Source organism: Palaemon carinicauda, chromosome 28 (assembly GCF_036898095.1).
Source record: "Palaemon carinicauda isolate YSFRI2023 chromosome 28, ASM3689809v2, whole genome shotgun sequence".
NCBI lineage: Eukaryota > Metazoa > Arthropoda > Malacostraca > Decapoda > Palaemonidae > Palaemon > Palaemon carinicauda.
This window is the reverse complement of record NC_090752.1, coordinates 11,335,620-11,349,615: the sequence shown is the minus strand read 5'-3', so window position 1 is coordinate 11,349,615 and position 13,996 is coordinate 11,335,620. Positions and strand designations below refer to the sequence as shown.

The 13,996-nt window shown below is 41.6% G+C and overlaps 1 protein-coding gene across 2 annotated transcripts in view; it reads left to right on the top strand.

Moving 5' to 3' along the window:
- The window catches only part of fwd (phosphatidylinositol 4-kinase beta fwd), a 441,509-nt gene that overhangs the window by 7,732 nt on the left and 419,781 nt on the right, over positions 1 to 13,996 (top strand). Inside the window, exon 2 of one of the 2 annotated variants that reach the window (XM_068351781.1) lies at positions 1,816 to 1,976. The exons of the other annotated variant lie outside the window; for it this stretch is intronic. The gene's annotated coding sequence lies outside the window, so the exon portion shown is untranslated. The remainder of the gene's footprint in view (positions 1 to 1,815; positions 1,977 to 13,996) is intronic. 2 annotated transcript variants of the gene reach the window in all.

The following is a 13,996-nucleotide window of genomic DNA, read 5'->3' as shown; positions in this document are numbered from 1 at the left end:
GAAACTCCTTTCAGTTTTGACAGTGAAAGGTTATCGCTCAGTCTTGAGCCTCGCCTTTAGCTTGAAAGAAATTGATCTTTCTTCATCATTGGAGCTGTCCCTCCTCATACAGAGTTGAAGCTTACCTGCCCTCAGTCGAAAGTTAGACTACCTCCATAGCATGTGGTTAGTGCTCTAAGGTCAATAAAGAAGTTCCCTAAGAAACATTACACCCTTGCATTGGCTTCAGCCTAGGGAGTAGGGGAAGTTCGTGGTCTTTCTTACAACGTTTTTCCCATCTAACAGGATGGAGACAGGTAATCCTTGGCTTTGTCCCGAAGCTTATCACAAGACTCAATGTTCGGCAGTAACAAATTTTAGATTCTAACCTTTCCGGATTGAGAATCACCTTAACATAACCGATGACCCAGATCAGCGGCTACTATGCCCAGGTATGGTTCCGAGGTGTCACCTCAAACGAACTTCAAGAGCTCATTCACGAGTAAACGGATTGTCCGACAGCACGAGGAAGGTTAAGAGGAGAATCTCAAAGATTTCGATCTCGGTATGGATTTGCGAGGTCTTAGACTGGGCCTTGAATCCTGATTCTCCTCTGCAAATGCAGAAAACTAGAACTCAAGACGCTAGGGGCATTAGTACGTCTCTGGCTGTCAAGAAAACCACTCTGTGGTGCAAGACCTTTTCTCAGATGACCTTCAACGCTCATTACCTGCAATGGTATAACTCACAAGAACATGGAGATGTTCTTTATTGGACCAGTGGTGGTGTGGTGGTTGCACAACAAATGGTCTAAACACCTCAAACTCCTTGATGGACAAGTAGCAGATGGTGGAGGGCAGAAGTTACCCAGGATTAGGTCTGGGATAAATGATAAGAGGGAAGAGGGACTGGCCTCTTCTTTCTTTCTTCTTCCCCTTCCTTGGGGAACAGCACCTACGGTACTCTGCAAGCTGGCCTCCTTTTGTCTGCAGGTATAACCATTTCCTTTATGTAACCTGGTACTGTATAGAAATACTGTATATACTTGTCATGTCCCCATTCCCCATTGAGAGGTGTGATTTGGGTAATGCCTAGGGCTGGTTCAAATAATCTTATGACTTATGAGAATTCTTACCTAGACGAGTCACATTGCTAGTATCATACAATCACACGGATTGCTCAGGCTGCTAAAGCGTGCTACTGCACAGAGTTTTAGCGAGGTGTCAGGGTTTCCTCTTTAGGCATGCATAGCACGGTGGGAAACCCAGGTAAAAATCCAGCCAGTTGGTTAGGACTTCCCCCACCTTAGGGGTGAGTCTTCCCTAATTAAGAGCAAAAGGGTATGTATTAGTGTCAGAATAAATAAGAAATTTAATTCTATTTGCATTTTTCCCGAGGTAAACCTTTAGTTCTTTATACAAATTTGTCCTGCCATCACTTATCCCCCTGCAAGTCCTGCCTGCAATCAAAAGGGATGAGACAACACAGGTGTGTGTGTGTGTGTGTGAGCAGGGTAGCCGGTGCTAACTCCAATCCCCCCTGCTAACTGACGTTGGTAGTTATACCTGGCTAAAAGTCTTATGGCTAGTCTTCCAGCTTTGCTAAAAGCATATTCCCTAATAAAGAGCTTAAGGTTTTGTATCGTTAGGAAAAATGCAAAACTACTTAAAATTTGTTATATTTCAAGACCTCTAAGTACATTAATGATTATCATAAGGTAATAATGGGGTGCTTGAAAACAATTTCTTCATGTAGTTTGATATTTATAATAGGTGTTGATGATCTTTTATACTGTATTGTGTTCACTAAGTAAATTATTGTCTTGCGTATTTACAGCTACCAACTTAATGATTTGGCAATGCAGTAATATGAAATGACATTCTGGCTCTCTAACATGTTTAGACACTTAATGACAGACATCGTGACAAAACAAAATATTTCTGCTCTTGTAGCTGTTTGTTCAACCTTTGGTAAGAAGTGAATACATAAAGTTAGAGGTATGAATAGATTTTTTTCTTGAATTCAAGGTGTCTCTCTGTGTGCTTCAAGGTTTTTTTTTTGCGTAAAGTCTGAACCATTGCTTTCCATTGTTATTAACATCATGTATACCATAGATGTGATTACAGCCAGTGCTAGTGCTGTTGTTTATCTGTCTTGTTGCTTGAAATGTTTTGTTGATCTTATGATTATCCCCACATTTCTTAATTGTTTTAGATTCTTATTTCGTTTAATGCTTGTTTCCTCCTTGAATGTGGGATTGTATTTCTTATTCCAGTTTAAGGTAAATCACTGTTTGTCATAACTTTTTTGTTTTAGTCTCTGTAGCTTTACATTTGGAGTTGCGAGCTATGCATTTGCAACAAAGTTTCAGAAAGTTTTTCCGCATCCCTATAAAAGATTTTAAGTGCTTTATGTTAACCGTTAAAAGTGAAATCTTTTTTCATTTTTCTCTGCAAATTTGTACAGTAGTTAAAATCTTTTTATAGTGAAGTTCATGGTACAGTACAGGGTAGGAACTTTCCAAGGCAGTCTAGTAAGGGACTGAGAGCAATTTTAATCAAGGTAACTGAATGATTGTAACAAGTTAACATTCCAATCCTCTAAAGAACTGCTCATATATACTTTACCTAATTTACTCTGTTGTAATCTGAGCAGATAAGGTGCATAATTCTAATCTGCTTATACAATATATCTCATGTAGCCTAAATACAGTAGATAGGCTTATAAGAGATAATAGCTGTGCACATCACCAATTGGATCCATCCAATCTTTGATGAAATATGAAATGATTGATTATTTGACTTTTGTATGGATCTTTAAAAGGAAAAGTTTGATATCCACACTACATTTACAAGTATAAAATTGACTTTAAAAGTTAATAGTGTAAGTGTGGCTAAAACTCTTATTGGAAAATTTAGGTAAGAATAATACAAAAGACATACAGTACAGTATATTCTTTGAATATAACCACAATGTTAGTACTGTATTGTATTTTATATTTTCAGTATGTTACCCTTCTCCCTAGAAATATAAATCTGCAGAGACATTTTTGAAAAATGCTTTCAGGACCCTACTACAAAAATTTTCATGATTTTAGCGTGGTTTCGATTTGAATTCTTATCACTTCTATATATTATTATTATTATTCTTCTATCTGGATGTTAGCATCCTCCTAGTATCTTTACTTTTTTTTAACAGAATTTCACAAAGTAAGGTTTTAGATTTTTATGATAACACTGATTGTGATTTAGAGTATTGGACAATATCCTGTTGAGATCTCTCAAAGCTCTAGTTCAAAGAGCAGTGTTCACTTTCATATTTAGTGCTTGCACCTTTACATTATTTTTTTTTATTTGCTTTGCAATACTGTACTTTATTTATTAATTCTGGTTAGTTAATGGGATTGCAGTGATTTTACTAATTGCTGTAGTTATATATTGTACGAGACCTTCTCGTTGCTATTTGCTTTTAATTTTTTTTTTAATATCACCTGTGATTACAAACTTTAGTGTTAATTTTTATATGGGTGATGCCACTTTCCAATGCATTTGTTTATGAAAAAATTAGTTTGTGCATCAGGCTGGAAAGTTTTTTGTGGGTTTGGTTTTGCCATCAGCAAATTTTTTTTATAGTTTTTTTTTTTTATATAAAAGTTTCAGTGGAAATAGTTATTTATTCCTACGCAGATACAAACTTCTGAGTCATTTGTATGCATTTACTCCTAAGTCAATTTACTACGACCAGAAAAAGAAAAGGTGCCTAACTGGTAACTACTATATAATAGGTTACTAGGCAACTCCAAGGCTGGGCAGCATCACGGATCTATTTTTCTCTACTGTACTCTATGATCACAGCGACTTTCACGTTGGATTACCCTGTCAGTGTTTCATCTTGTTTTTTTTACCTTGTTTTGTGATATGAGTGGTGTTATAATTGTTATATAGATTTGCCCTGGTCATGAAGGCTGCACTTATGACACCTTCATTAAACATGTCGTGGTAGATCTGGATGCCCTTTGCCCGAACTGCCTTGGTAAGTGGTGTCCCTATGAATCCCCTTGTGATTTTTGTATTGATTGGCCACCCTCTCAGTGGGAGAAATATCTTGCCCGTTGAAAGAAGCGAGCCAAGAGGGATAGGCCCCCTTCCTACGCCGTACAATTTTTTCCCTCCCTGATTGTCCTTTATCGGGACCCTCTGTGACTCTGGTAACCGAGGATGATGGTCATGATTTTCTTGCATTACAAATTAGTGATACAGTAATTTTGTTAACGGGTTATGACCGTTAAGACAGGCCAATCACGGAATGCTACACAAGACTACTGTACATAGATCCCCATCACTTCCCACTAGTGTACTTAGTGGTGAGCCCATTATTTCAGATTTCCAGCTGGAAGAAGATTTCTCACTTTTGGAGGTATCTCTTGATTAATGTGCTGACAGTCTTACCTTGTTCTCTGCCGAGAACTCTCATTCTCGAGTCGATACTGCGATTTCCCCGCATACCAAAGCTGCCCTCTTTGAGGGTTCGTACCTTTCCCCTACAGTACTCGTTCAGACAAATCCGGCTTGTCTTGCATGCTTAGGGTTTCTCGGCATTGTTCTCCTTGTAAAAGTGTCTGGGTTTGCCTCATAATTCTCCCTTATCTTTTGCAGAAGTCGTTCAGGCACCCTCTTGAGTGTCCAGGATTGAGTCTTTGCAGGTGTGGCCAATCCTTCAGTGTATGATTGCATCATCCCCTTCCAAATATACGTTTCAGAAGGTTAAATTCATTACCGTATCCTCGGATGCGTCGAATCCTTGTGTTTTGATCACTTATGTGACGGTACTCAGACTCAGCATTTTCGAACATGCCGCCATGACTGTGCACGCTGATGTCTCGCCAACGAGACCCACAACAAGATTGTGCAGCTCTGCAAGCATGTAGATGTGCATATGTTAGCGTTGACTATGTGCTTCTGTCAACTTCACTTGATCATCAAATGCCTCTTACCTTATGGGCTCAGCCTCATTTTGAATCTCTTCCTCTCAAGAAATGAAATAATAACATACCCAATATGTTCCTAGGTTTACACAGACTACTGTAATAGTTTGAACTTGCCTAAATTTCATAATGCTTCTGAAACCGCTAATAATGGCTCATATGCTATGAATAGTATGACAAATTCTATTTCAGGTGTTTATTCTTTTCAGAAGAAGGAGAGGAAAAAGGCACCAGACCTCTACCCCTTTTCCCTGGGTGGTACCACCTTCCACTTAGAGTGATGTACTGTCAGGAGGGTGTCATAGACACACTTCCCATAAGGGGTGTTCCAAGTGTCTTTCTCCCAGAGGATCTTTTTCCTCACATAGATCATGCTTTTAAAGGGAATCCACTCCTTTTTCCTTACTCTTACGATAGTAGAGAATTCTACCACAGGAGCGATTGTGACTCCTCCTGATCCTTTGCTGTGCCGTCCACAGAGTTAAATCCTCCTACATACAGTCAGCCTGCCTTTTTCACTAGGGTTAGGTAACAGAGACCCGTGAAAATTGAGAATCCACGAATATTTGCAGCCCTAGGGAGGGTTACCTCCTAACCTAACAACTTAATGCATGTTGTGTACGTGAGGCCGACTAACGCACAAAGTAACCCACTGTATTATTACTACTACTACTACTACTGTACTAGCTAAGTTACAACCCTAGTTGAAAAAACAGGATGCCACAAGCCCAAGGGCTCCAACAGGGAAAAATAGCCCAGTGAAGAAATGAATAAGCTAAGGGGAATAATTGAACAATTAAGATTAACCATTTTAAGCATACTGTAGTAAAAAAATTTAGATAAATTTGTTCCGACACTAGATACAAAACTTACGCTCTTTACATAGGAGTATTATTTTGGCGCTAGCTGAAAACCAGCCGTTAAGATTTTGTAAGGTGTAACTACCCTGGGATAACTCACCGGGGTACCCTGCTCACACCATCACTAGTAAACACCCTCGCCTTTTATTTCAGCTCGGAGTGCAGACATGTCTGACTCCTCTTCTAAACCCTAGATAAATATTTGCTATTTATATACAACTGGCCTAAAAAGCAAAACATTTCAGTTTTTCTTTTCAAGTTTGACTGCGGGTCTGTCCTGGGAGTGAAGGGTGCCGTTCTGGTACCTACATATCTTTTGAAGAAATAGATCCTCACGGTCTTTGTCCTGCATCAAGAGACTGAGAGAGATAGTGCAGACCTTCCTCTCTCGAGACAGCGTGAAAGCACATCAATGGCAAAGACTATTGGGCACTTGACTTCTCTAGAGAAGCTAGATCCAACGGTCATCTCTGTATCAGATCTCTTCAGTGGCAGTGGGAGACCTTTTGGTCTCAGCACTTGGACTCACCTAGTATTCCGGTAATGGTAAGTCAAGAGCAAAGGAGAGCCCCGAGACGGTGGGTGTTAGGTACCATCCTACTCAGGGGAATAAACCTCTCTCCTCCCTTGGATTTGCTGCTCTTCACAGATGCTTCAAAAGAAGGTTAGGGAGCTCACCTGCTGCATATCACAGTATCTGGACTGTGGTCCAAATCCAAACAGCTGTGCCACATAAACCTTTTGGAAATGAGGGCACCCTTTATAGCCATCAAGCACTTCCTTCGGTTCCTTTCAGGGCACTCCGTGGTATTGATGAGCAGCAATACGACGCTAGTGTCACACGTAAACAAACAAGGAAGCACCTTTTCACAGGCCCTATGCCAGTTGGCTGTAGAGATCCTCAGGTGGATGGGAAAAAATTCAGTATCTCTTTCTGCCCAGTTCATACCAGGAAAGAACCTGCAGGCTGACAGTCTAAGTAGAGGACTCGTATAGTAGGCTCCGAATGGTCCTTGAAATAACAAGTAGTCAGCAAAGTTTTTACTTTGCCGGGTTCTCCGACAATCGACCTGTTTGCAATTTCCCTCAACCGGAAGCTTCCAATGTACTGCTCTCCAGTACTGGCCGAACCCACAAGCGTTTTGGCAGGACGCCTTCTAACACCAGTTGGAAGGGATGGACTTCTATGCGTCAGCCACCTTCTGCCTAATAAGGGGCTCTTAAACTAAGTCAGGGCATCTCAAGATCTGTCACCAAACTGAGAGCCTCATCTTCAAGCCGAATAAAGTTAATATTTTCTCCTTCACGGTCTTGTCTCTACTCAGTCAGAAGTCAGACCCCCTCCTTGGAACATAGTGAAGGTTCTACGTTCGCTGAAAGGAGCCCCTTACATACTTCTTCATCAAGCCTCAGATCAAGACTTGACCCCGAAGACAGTCTTCCTTCTAGCTCTGGTCTCTGCTAAGAGTCAGTTGGCTTCATGGTCTGTCCTATGACATTGCCCATTCAAGGGATAGGGGCAAGTGACACTCGGTTTTGTCCTGGAGTTCGTAGCTGACACGAAATCCGGCTCTAGCGTATCCTAGATTCAGGCCCTTCCAAATTGAGTGTCTCCGTTTTGTAACTGATGATTCTGATTAGCAGTTACTCTGCCTGTAAGGGCGCTGAGGAATCACTTGAAGAGAACTGAAAGACCGAAAGAGCTCACCCACAGATCGACAGGCTTTTCATAAGCATGGGGAAGAATAAAAGGAAGATCACAAATAACTCGGTCTCTTCCTGAATCAGGGGCAGGTGATTGGGAGAGGGCCCCATTTCTTCTGATGTGACCCCCTCAAGGTTCCGTCGTGTGGGTCAGAGGGTTTGCACTTCCTCAAGATTATGAATAATCTGCTATTAAGATGGCATGGGTGATCCTCCATGCACTCAAGTTACAAGTAGCTGCTGTGCCATTGGTACTATTTCCCCCCAGTCTCTGGATCCTAGACATTGCTTCGATGTTTATTTGTCCAATCAGGCCTGGGACACCCTAGATATTTTTGATAAAAAATTCTCGGAAGCCAAGGACTGCTTTAGTTACAATAGATGTTCAAAATACCTCCATTAGCACTTTCTCAACATAGGTATCTCTTTATAGACTGTAAGGCTCTTCTGAGACATCTCCCAATAGATCACGATGTGTGTGCCCTTATACCTAGTGTACCTCGTGATAGTCTGCTGAATCTCCCTTTCACCTTCACTGCATTGAAGATGCAAAACATGGAAATAGCTGTTATGTCACTCATCCATGCCTGATCCTAGTTAGATCACTGGTCGGGAGCAATTTCTCGCTTTGCAGTTAGAGAAAACATGAAAAACTTGGCCATGGTCAAATAGTTCAAGGAACTGTCCAGGTCTGGGGCTAAAGCCCTAGAGTCCTTGCTTCATCAGACAGTTTCCCTCTGGATTAACTACATCCTCAAGTGCAGAGAAGCTGTTTTGGCTAGGTGCACCAAACCGTTATCTCCCATAGACACCTTATGTCTACGTAACTCCAATGTGATGAATTTTCCCACACGGTTTCCCCCTACTGAAGTCTTACAGGGATAGAGAAAGTGGAAAAAGCTAATCAGATTTTTTTTCTTGAGAAGAGCTGTGGCACCTAGGATGCCCGCCCCTTAAAAATTCCCAAGACATTCCCTGTTCAAACCAAACACTCAACAACAAAGAGTTGCTTTCTGTGGACTTTCATCAACCCAGGAAGCAAGATCACCAGCCTATCTTTTGTCAGAGAGCTCACCATTCTGGATGCAGAGGTTTTGGTCACAGAGGCTCTCACTAGGGAGGGTAAGTCCCCCGACATACTGTACCACCAGTGGAGCGATGCTTAAAGATCCATTGGGACAGGTGGCAGTTCTTCAGAGCCAATTCCTGAACAGTATAAGTCCTTCGGTCAGGATATCAGATCCTATACTTACACGGTCTACCCCCATTAGCTCTAACTCTGACAGTCCAACCATATTATTTGAGAGGATCTCCGAGAGAGCTCTGAAAAACAGAAGTGTCCAAGATGATGGCCAAAGGAGTTCTCAGACAGATCCAGGGCTTGGTCAGCAACCTCTAATTAATAGAGAAGCTGATGGGGGAGCTAGAGACCTGTTAAAGACCTCTCCCACTCGAACTTGTTTGTCTTGCAAAGAAGGTTCAAAATGGACACCCCAGGCACAGTTCTTCAGGCCATCAGGATGAAAACCTTCTTGCCGACCGTAAATCTGAAAGACACGTACTTTTAGGTCCCACTTCATCCCAGATCCAGAAACTACAGTACCTGAGATTCCCTTTCTGGGACAAGTGATTTATCACATCAGGGTGGTGTACTTCAGCTTTTCAACAGCACTTCTGGTCTTCACCAGGATCTTCGCTCAAGTCAGGTCTCGGCTTAGCTCAAAGCTATGGGTATCAGACTTAAGGTATCTGAACGACTTGTTTCTCTTGTCAGAGTCTCAACCGCAGCTTTTACGCCACAGAGATCTCCTCCTTGATTTCTTCAAGGAGTAGGGGATCCAGCTGAACCTCAAGAAGTCTGACCTCATACCTCAACAGCACATCAGATACCCGGGTATGGAAATAGACTTGATCCAAGTCAGAGCTGACCTTTCTTAAAAGGTCATAACTTATTAGTTCATTCTTGTCAGAGGCTTTTAGGCCATCTCACCTCCCTGAAAAAACTGGTCGCCTTCAGAAGGATGCACCTTCGCTCAGTGCAGTGTGCTCTGAAGAGCCAATATTCACAGATATTGAACCCTCCTGTAGCCTTGGTGATGGTGTCCCGAGGAGTGGTGACAGATCCTTCTTAGTGGTTGAAACTAGAGAACCTGTTAGCAGGCACTTCCTTGGAAGTTCTACCTCCAGAGTTTCTACTTTCCTCAGATGCCTCTCACCAAGGGTGGGGCACACATCTTCAGAAGGAGCAGATCTTAGATCTATGGTCACAGGAAGATAGGACCTTCCCTATCAGCTACTTGGAAATGAAAGCAACTTACTTGGTGTTACGTACTCCCTTTCTTAGAGACTCTCAAATGTGACTTGTACTCTGTCAACTAGCAGTGGGAATCCATCATTGGGCTCAAATCAGTGCAGTCTCACTTTCAGCTCACTTTATCCCTGTGAAGAGGAATTTAATTGCAGACCATCTGAGCCCACAAAGCAGTCCACTGCCTATCTTCATGACTAGAGGTTATCTAATGTCTCCTCTGAAAGAGAGGCTTTTTGAGACAGACTGTCAAGCATTTTTCTGAATACCACTGAAAGTCTGCTGCAGTTCTCTATCAAGCCAAGTGGTCAACCTACCTATGATTGGTGTCGTATTGGGAATATTACTCCACTCAAGGCCACTATTCCCCTGATAGCAAACATTTTTGTTGTTCCTAAAGAAAAATAAGTTTCTCTTAGTCACATATCTGTCTTCCTTGGGAACGGAAGCCCCCTTCTTGTTTCAGGTTCTGAGGTCTCTCAAACTGGCACCCTATGAACCTTTAAATAAGGCCTCAGATAGGGATTTAACACTAAAAATGGTTTTCGTCCTTGCCTTAGCATCGGCCTAAAGGGTGAGTTACGTGGCTAATCCTGCCGTGTTTGACATTCCAAAGGGTGGAAAGAGTTGGCTTTCTCTTTTATTGCCGGGTTTGTGGCAAAAACGTAGAATCTGTCTATTAATGATAATAGATTTGACTCTCTTACAATCTTGTCTCTCAAAGACGTAACTGATGATTTGGAGTAAGAGACAGGCCACCTTCACCCCTCAAAGACTGTACTCATAGGTCCCTATATACTTTCTCCATAGGTTGTATTGTTGCAGCTCGGCAACTAATCTAGACCAAGCTCTTACAGGACTCTTAACCTATTGTCATGGCATTAGTATTTCTCAGTACTGAGAGGATATGAAAGTAAACAAGTTCACTCCAGCCTGTAGAACTAGGAGTACTCTCACTGGAAACCCCCTAATGCAGGTAAGAATAAAATTATTTTACTTTGTATTGTGACTTATATCTAGAATTAGTTTTACGTTTTGGCAATGCATCCTGGCCTCTTTACGAGCCGGTCTTGTTGTCACATTTATGTATTCATGCATTTATATGTACCTTTGTGCTTACCTATCATGATATAGAACTAGATGGAGACTCATTCTTGACCGAGGCTTCCGCCTAAGGGAAACTCGCCGTATAAATGACTTAAAGGTTTGTATCTGCATTTTTAATACAATTAGTATTTTTCCTAGCTATACAAACCTGAGTCATTTATCCAAATGTCCCACCTCTTACAACCCACATGTCTTGACCAGGAGTAGAGTGACTCTGCCTCGCAGTAGCTTGTGATACTGTCAGTCTTAGAGTTGCCTAGTAACCTATTACAATGTATAGTTACCAGTTAGCCACCTTTTCTTTTTATGATATAGTAAATTGAATAGAAGCAAACCCATATAAATGACGGGAGTTTGTGTAGCTAGGAAAAATACAAATTGTATCAATAATTTGTAGTTTTAAGATTGTTAATTTCAGTGTTATTTATAGTGTGTTGTGATTCTCATTGCTCTTTTTATTGCTTAGCTTTTCCATGATGTCATGGTGTTGGACTCATATTATCTACCATATTTTATTACTTTTTTGTGTGGTTTTTAGGAAATGATGTGCCAATTTGTTTAAATGAATAAATTCTGTATACATTTGACAAATATCCCATGGACATAGATTCTTCATTGACTTACCCCTTGGTAATTGCCTACCCTAACTCCCCCTGCATCCCTATGCATGGGTGTAAGGGGGTTGACAGAAATCATAACTTTCACTCATTGAGTTTTTGTGGGTCAATTAAGTAAGCCAATTTTGGTTCTATGGACTACCTCCTTCAAGTTGCATTGCCTGCTTCATCCACCCACCAAGCACCTAAACCAAAGGTCAAAGTGAGTGCATTGCCTACGAACAACTATGTTTATCTTGTTAAAACTCTAATTGGTGTTTCATCTTTGCCAATTAAAGGTCTCGGCTATGTATACATACATACATATACCAAGGCACTTCCCCCAATTTTTGGGGTAGCCAACATCAAACAAATGAAACAAAAAAGGGGACCTCTCCTCTCTACATTCCTCCCAGCCTGACAAGGAGCTTAACCGAGTTTGGCTGGTACTGCTAGGGTGCCACAGCCACCCTCCCCCGTTATCCACCACAGATGAAGCTTCATAACGCTGAATCCCTTACTGCTGCTACCTCCGCAGTCATCGAAGGCACCGGAGGAAGCAGCAGGGCCTACCGGAACTGCGTCACAATCGCTCGCCATCCATTCCTATTTCTAGCACCACGCACTCTTTCCTCTCTCTCATCTATCCTTCTATCACCCAGAGCTTCCTTCATTCCATCCATCCAACCAAACCTTGGCCCTCCTCTTGTACTTCTCCCATCAACTCTTGTATTCATCACCTTCTTTAGCAGACAGCCATGGTTATGAAAAATGCAAATTGCTTTAAGATTTGTGATGTTATCTAATTCTTTAGTTGTCTTGGACATTTTTATTATGGCCTCGGTGAGGTATCCATTCCTGGTGACATCGTTTTCCATTTTTCTACTAAAATTAACTGGGTAGAGATATGAGAAAGTATCCCATGTCTTCTACCATAAGCTGTGAAGCTCAGAATGTGATGGAACTTTTCACATATGACCCACTGATCTTTACCATAGCTTCTATAGAACTGCAACATCATTCAATGCTTGTGCATTTATGATGATTGATATTACAGTATTAGCCTGAGCTCTGTCCCTTGGAGGCATTAAATGTATCTACCGTATACTCTTGCCTTCATAGTATGGGGGACTTGAAAGGCATTCACTACCCTTATTCATCTCATGCCTCTTGGAAGAAGGCTCTCAGGAATAAGCATACTTTAAGAGGTGTCTGAGAATTTATCAGGTTATGTTTTTTAACCCGGCCTTTGGTGTGACTCTAGCACTTGACAAAGTGACACATAGTCTTCTAGACTTGTGTCCGTTGTTACAACAGATATGGGAATTGATTTAAGCGCAGCTGAAATTCTACAAATAAAAACTTGAAACGAGTTGGAGGGTAAGCCCCGCCCTTCTGCTGGTACATCGAAGTCACTTTGATTCTTACTGCCGAATACCGCAGATGTGTTTATAGTGTCTCTTCAAACTCGGCTTTTAAAATTTTCTTTCTTTCTTTAACTCTTTGATGCTTGTTTCCGTTGATATCGCTGTGCTACGCCTATTGACTTAATCCCTTGAAATGAGAATAAACTTCAGCGTCTTACAATATTGTCCTTGGGTCTGAACTTGAGCATCAGCTAGTATTCTACCCTTGAATCAGACCTACCTAATTGGCCAACCCCCTACAAGTTTAGAAGATGTTATCGGGAGGAACAAGCTCTCCTTTCTGAAAAGGAGTCCGTACCCTTCTGTTTGACGAATGTGCTCGATAGCTATTTGTCTCCAAGCATGCAGTGGGTATGGACTCTGAATCATCGTTTACCGATAAACGTGCTGCTTCAGGCCCACAATCTTTTCCAACTAAATTGCTGACCCTGCATACTAGACCTTGTCTTTGCTCAGTGTTCTCCTGATACACGCACACAGGAGTTTGCTCTCATAGGAGTCAGTTCTCACAACAGCGTGCTTAACATTAGCAAGCATGTGGCACACACAACAACACGCTTAACAGGTGATATGTAGCTTCACTCGATCCCATGGATTCGTACGCTCCTCCCTTGGTGAACTCTCCCCAAGGGGAGATATTTCCATGCGTCCTGAACGTGTGTTCGTGATTACACTGGCATGCTAGATTATTGTAAAGGTAGTGATGATATCATGCATGTTCATTTGAAGCACTCGCCGTCCCAGACTGTCAGAAGATTGATGATGAAGAAACCTGCTAGGTCCCAACTCCCACACGCATTCAGCCTTTGTTCTTTACAACCATCTTTTTGTACCTAAGTTCCTCAGTCTCAAGTCTTGCAGGCAGCACAAAATAGATAACAAGCATTCATGGATCCACAAAAGGTTTACGTACCGATTACAGAACTGTAATGCCATAGCAACCATAACAAGAGTGTACAAAGGCATATCAAGAGTGTACAAAGGCTTAACTCATCAACAAAAGCAAAAATAATTCAAGTAGTAATTGATGT